Source organism: Rhineura floridana, chromosome 20 (assembly GCF_030035675.1).
Source record: "Rhineura floridana isolate rRhiFlo1 chromosome 20, rRhiFlo1.hap2, whole genome shotgun sequence".
Lineage (NCBI taxonomy): Eukaryota > Metazoa > Chordata > Lepidosauria > Squamata > Rhineuridae > Rhineura > Rhineura floridana.
This window is the reverse complement of record NC_084499.1, coordinates 5,407,062-5,413,067: the sequence shown is the minus strand read 5'-3', so window position 1 is coordinate 5,413,067 and position 6,006 is coordinate 5,407,062.

Below are 6,006 nucleotides of genomic sequence, written 5' to 3'. Positions count from 1 at the left end.
TGTCGAGAACAGGCGACGAGGCTGCCTGACTGGGAGGGGCTTCTGCCGACGGGCGCCCCCGCCCCTGGGCTGGACACTGCGTGCATCTGAAGAACTGGTATCGAGTCCAAGCTTATGCCGCCCAGAAAAAGAATGTTGGTTTTGTTTCCGAGCAAGTGACAGTAGGCAGAGACAAAATGCGTGCACCTGCTTGGTGCTGGATTAAAGGGCCTTCAGATGAAAAGGACATCAGGAAGGATATTGGAGAGCTGGAAAAGGTTCAAGAAAGGGCAACCCAGGGGTGTAGTCGGCCAGGGTCACCAAAGACCTGTTACTCTTTTGGGAGCAATCAGCATGAAAGGGGAGCGTGTTAGCCACTGAAAAGAGTCCTTGTCCTTTTGTGCTGATTGGAGCCAATCAGAGTGAAAGGAGGTGAGTCAGCCCCTGAGAAGACTCTTCTCAGCAGCTAACACTTTTAAAAATTGTTTTACATTTTTAAATTATGTTTTAAATTGTTTTTAAAAGATGTGTTTTAAATTTGTATATTTGTTTTAATGTTCTTAGTTACTGTAAACCGCCCAGAGAGCTTCGGCTATGGGGCGGTATATAAATACAATAAATAAATAACACACAGCCCCCGCCCTTCATGATGATTGGCTCCTAGGGACATCTTTTGTAGTGGAGTGTGGACTCGGAGATGACACAGAGAGCAAGGGAGATGACGGAAAGCGGAAACGGGGGCGTGGCTGTGAGGGGCGTGGCGTGACTCTCATGCACTTCTGAATTTGCAACTACACTACTGGGGCAACCAGAATGATCAAGGGGATGGAGCAACTGCCCTACGAGGAAAGGTCAGAGCATTTGGGGCTTTTTTGTTTAGAGAAAAGGAGAATAAGAAGTAATATGATAGAAGTGTGTAAAATCATGCATGGCACGGAGAAAATTGATAAGAGTTTTTTTTCTCCCTCTCTGCATTAGAACTTGTGGACATCCAATTAAATGGAATGTTGGAGGATTCGGGGCAGACAAAAGAAAGGAGTCCTACATGCAGTGCATAGTTAAACTATGGCATTCACTCCCCCACGAGGGAATGATGGATGCCAACTTGGATGGCTTTAAAAGAGACAAATTCTGGAGGATAATGCTGTCAATGGCTACTAGCCACTCTGCCTCCATGGTCCCAGGCAGTCTGCTTCTGAATACCAGTTGCTGGAAATTGCAGGAGGGGAGACTGCTGTTATGCTGAGGTCCTGCTTGCAGGCTTCCTGAGGGCATCAGGCTGGCCACTGTGAGAACAAGATTCTGGACTAGATGGGTCACTGGCCTTATCCAGCAGGCTGTTCTTATGTTTTAGGGTGGTATCCAACTTTACTCAGAGTTTGTTGTTGTTATGTGCCTTCAAGTCGATTACGACTTATAGAGACCCTGTGAATCAGAGACCTCCAAGAGCATCTGTCATGAACCACCCTGTTCAGATCTTGTAAGTTCAGGTCTGTGGCTTCCTTTATGGAATCAATCCATCTCTTGTTTGGCCTTCCTCTTTTTCTACTCCCTTCTGTTTTCCCCAGCATTATTGTCTTTTCTAGTGAATCAGGTCTTCTCATTTTGTGTCCAAAGTATGATAACCTCAGTTTCATCATTTTAGCTTCTAATGATCGTTCTAGTTTAATTTGTTCTAACACCTAATTATTTGTCTTTTTTGCAGTCCATGGTATCTGCAAAGCTCTCCTTCAACACCACATTTCGAATGAGCTGATTTTTCTCTTACCTGCTTTTTTCACTGTCCAACTTTCACATCCATACATAGAGATCGGGAATACCATGGTCTGAATGATCCTGACTTTGGTGTTCAGTGATACATCATTGCATTTGAGGACCTTTTCTAGTTCTCTCACAGCTGCCCTCCCCAGTCCTAGCCTTCTTCTGATTTCTTGACTATTGTCTCCATTTTGGTTAATGACTGTGCCGAGGTATTGATAATCCTTGACAAGAGTAGACCCATTAAAATTAATAGACATGATTAACTTAGGTACATTAATTTCAGTGAGTCTCTTCTAAGTTGACCTTAGCAGGATGCAGCTCTTGGACTTCAACTTCCATCATGATGAGAGTTGGAATCCAAAGCTTCTGGAGGGCCCCAGATTGGTGAAAGTTGGATTAGGCAATTAGGGAGTGAAGGGAAATGCCTTCACTCTGCAGATCTGCCTCTATGGGCATGAAAGGGCAAGCAGCTGGCCAGGAAACTGGCCAAGTCCAGTGGGTGGGATGATAAACTGGCACAGCTTCGGAATCAACCAGCTGATTAATCTGAAACTGGAATCCGCAAGGCCTGGTGGTCAGTCAGCCCAGCAAGGGAGAAATGCATAGGTGTGACTTGCGAAGAGGAGAGGAGCACTGGAACGTTGTGGCGCAATTGGAAGATGGGCCTCTGGTGGAGCTTTCGCTTGCTCCATGTGCTGCTTCTAAATGCGACTCTGATTATTTGGATCAAACAACCAGGGGAAAAACATCTGCAGGCTGAATGAGGTGGGGCGGAGGGAGTATGCAAACAGCTGATGGCGTCAGAGTCCTGGAGTGCCTTTGGAAGAATTATGGACTGGCGCCTGGAGCTCAGAGAGCTCTGGGGTGTGGAAAGGGTTTTGCTGTGGGGCCTGGCCTGCTGGCTTGGGAGGAGGGGGGGAGAGAGAGAGAGAGAGAGATGGATCTAGGCACAAACACAGCATGCCAAAGGCAAGGCTGCCCTTTCAATGTAGATCAAACCAAAAAGCCCCTAAGACAAAGTTACCCCTAGCCCAATATTCGATCTCCAGCAATGGGCAAGGCACATTGATGATTGGCCATCCTCTGCTGTTTGTTTTCCCCCTTCCCAATCATCTGGTATACTGTTTCTGAATGTGGATGCTCATTTATTTAGCTGGTGAGAGATCTAGCCGTCTTAAATTTCAAAACTCTGTTCAAATCCCCATTTGCTAGCAATCTCCTCTGGCTGCTGCATGAAGGCTTTGGCCAATTGCCTCGCAATTCCATTCAAGGTTGCCTTCAGGAGGCTATTATGATATATTGCAAGGGTGGGCAGACTTTTAAAAGAGGATTAGGCAAACTGATGGAGGATAAGGCTGTAAGTGGCTTCTAGTCATGGTGGCTGAGCAAATACCTCCAGTACCAGTGGGGAGATGGAGGGGCTCTTGTGCTCATCTTGTGCTTGCAAGCATCCCATAGGCATCTGGTTAATCACTGTGAGGACAAAATTCGATGGGCCTTTGATCTGATCTGGCAGGGTTCTTCTTGTGTTCAGCTTTGCGAGATCTACTTTGTGTTTTACTAGAACCCCAAGATCTACCAACCAGCGCCTGGTGAAAACGATATTAGAACCCAACAATTCTGAGCCCAGGAATTTGCTCTGTGTAACTGAGCTGAGCTTCAAGACCTTCTTTACAAAACTCACTCCTGTTTACCTCAAGCTTTCTTCATTTCAGCAGTATAAATTTAGGGCTGTGGGGAAAGGTGTGTGAGTGTCATTTTTGGTGCTGCTGTTGTTAAGCAATCAGGAGTAATAAAATCCTTGACCAACTACTGCAAATCACTCAGAGATCTACCAGGAGATCTAAATTTAACTCTTGCCATTGCTTGAAATATTGCACTGGCAAAATGTGCCCTCCCCCCTCTCTGCTCTTAAATGTAAGAATCAAAAATAAAGTGACTTGTCAAGCAGTAAAGAGAACCCATTCATGTAAGTCACATCATGATGTTATTATTCCTGCTGCACCTTCAACTACACAAAGGAAGAAATTCACTGGACCCAAACTGCAATCCTGCAGCTGACTTCTAATCTGTGCCCCTTTGGGTGTTGCAGAGGGACGGAGTCTGAGGAAGAAAAGTCCAGATCAGAATGAAGACCATGCCGGAAGGGGCAAATGGCATTTTAATTAGATTACATGGAGCATGACTTCTGGGCAAAGGATTTCGGAGGGCTAGACAGGATGGACTCAAGGCTGCCACCTAGTGTTTTTTCCTCATACTCCGCTTATGGAGAGCTGTTGTCATTATTAAGTAAACGATGGCTATAAAAAGTGGATTAGGCTGTAAACACACTAGTCCTGGAGGGGGAATGGGTTGATCTGTCAATCAGTTGCAAAATCTCTTTGAAGCTGAATTTTTAAAAAAATGCACTCAAGCTGCTTCCACCAGGTTTTACAGTAAAAAGGGTGTGCCCAAACAGCACAATTATTTCTTGGTTGTGATTTACCATATATGATTCAAACATTATTAATCAATTTCTAAAGTAAGGCAATATTCCAAAGTTTTTCATAGATTTCATTACAACAAAAATACAGTGTAAAACCTGTAAAAGGGTAGTATAAAAGCATGTCAAAACAAATTAAAATAGGAGTTCAGACAACTGAAGGGAAGGTCCGATCTTATAGGTCAAGCGAAATGGAAATGGACTGCCTTCAAGTCGATCCCGACTTACGGCGACCCTATGAAGAGGGTTTTCTTGGTAAGCGGTATATAGAGGTGGTAAACCATTGCCTTCCTCTGAGAGGCAGTGACTGGCCCAAGGTCACCCAGTGAGCTTCATGGCTGTGTGGAGATTTGAACCCTGGCCTCCCGGGTCTTAGTCCAACACTCTAACCACTAGCAAAGCCTGGACAAAAAGGAATGTCTTTACAAGGCATTGGAAACAACAGATGTTTGCAGTTTTATGTATGGCGGAGGGACAAGTATTTCATAGAACAGGGGGAAGAGCAGAAAATGCCCATTTCCGGGTCATTGCCCAATGATATTCAGTAGGGCAGAAGTGGGGATCTTTGGCCCTCCAGAAATTGCTGAACTACAACTCCCGTCAGCCTTGGCAAGCACAGCCAATGGACAGGGTTGACTGGAGTTGTAGTTCAGCCATGTTTAGAGGTCCCTCACATCTGCTGTAGGGTATGGACGCTGGTACCATGAGTAGAATTTTCCCAGATGATTTAAAGTCAAGGATGGTGAGCCTTTATCAACCAGGGGGCCACATTCCCTTCTGGGCAGCAGTCTGAGGGCGACATGCTCGTAGTTGGCAGGATCAGAGAGGCAAAACTGGACGGAAGCAATGAATAAGCATTACTTTTGAACACTAGGCTAGTTTCCACCCACACTCACACACCCTCTCTGTCTTCAATCCGACATTATCAGAACTCAGGGACAGAGCCTAGCCAGGCAAAAACACCGCAGGAGGGTGCCCTGCAGACCCAGTAAGGGGTGTGGCCGGGGAGGGGGGCGTGGCATGGAGACAGTTCCGAGGGCCAGATGGAAAACCTTGGAGGGCTACATTTGGTTCTCAGTTCCCCACCCCTGATCGAAGTGATCTCGCAGGACTATTCAGGGGCAGGCACCTTCAACAAGGTGGTTGCTTCATGTGGCAAGTCCTTACTGTGTCTTGAGAGTCCCAGTGGAGGCTGGTCTGTCAGGACGAATGGGGCGCTGCTCTGCCAACCAATATCTGCCTTCAGCCAGCCCTTACCTGCTTCCTTAGAACCTGCCTAGCTGCTGTCAGCTTCCTTTTCAGTTTCAGTATTGCCTTTGTAGAACTCAGCATAGAGAAAGATGGGGGCAAAACTAGAAAGAGTTGGCTCTGCCTGTCATTGGCTCTGGCTCCGCCTACTGTGGGCCTCGCTGCCTTCCGCCCTACCAGTCCCACAGGGCACCAGCAGCCACCTCTGCTGGGAAGCAGGGGTTCCCAAACGGCCCCAGAGTAGACAGTTTGCTGGAATAGGAGTCCTGCCACGGCATGATTAGCACTCTGTACTCTGGTGATGGAACGAATGGTGTAAACCAGGGGTGGCTAAACCCCAGCCTGGTGGGGGGGCTAATGTAGCCCCCTCTCCCAGCAGTTTTTTCCTGTCCTCCCCCCAGACTCCGCTGATTCTGGCAGTGGCAAAAAGTGGGCAGAGGGGTTTAAACCTCTCCAGCCAACCCAGCACATCACGGTTTCTCATTTTTTAAAATCTTGAATTCAGTTCTCCCCATTTCTGCAGCAATTTGCAATCT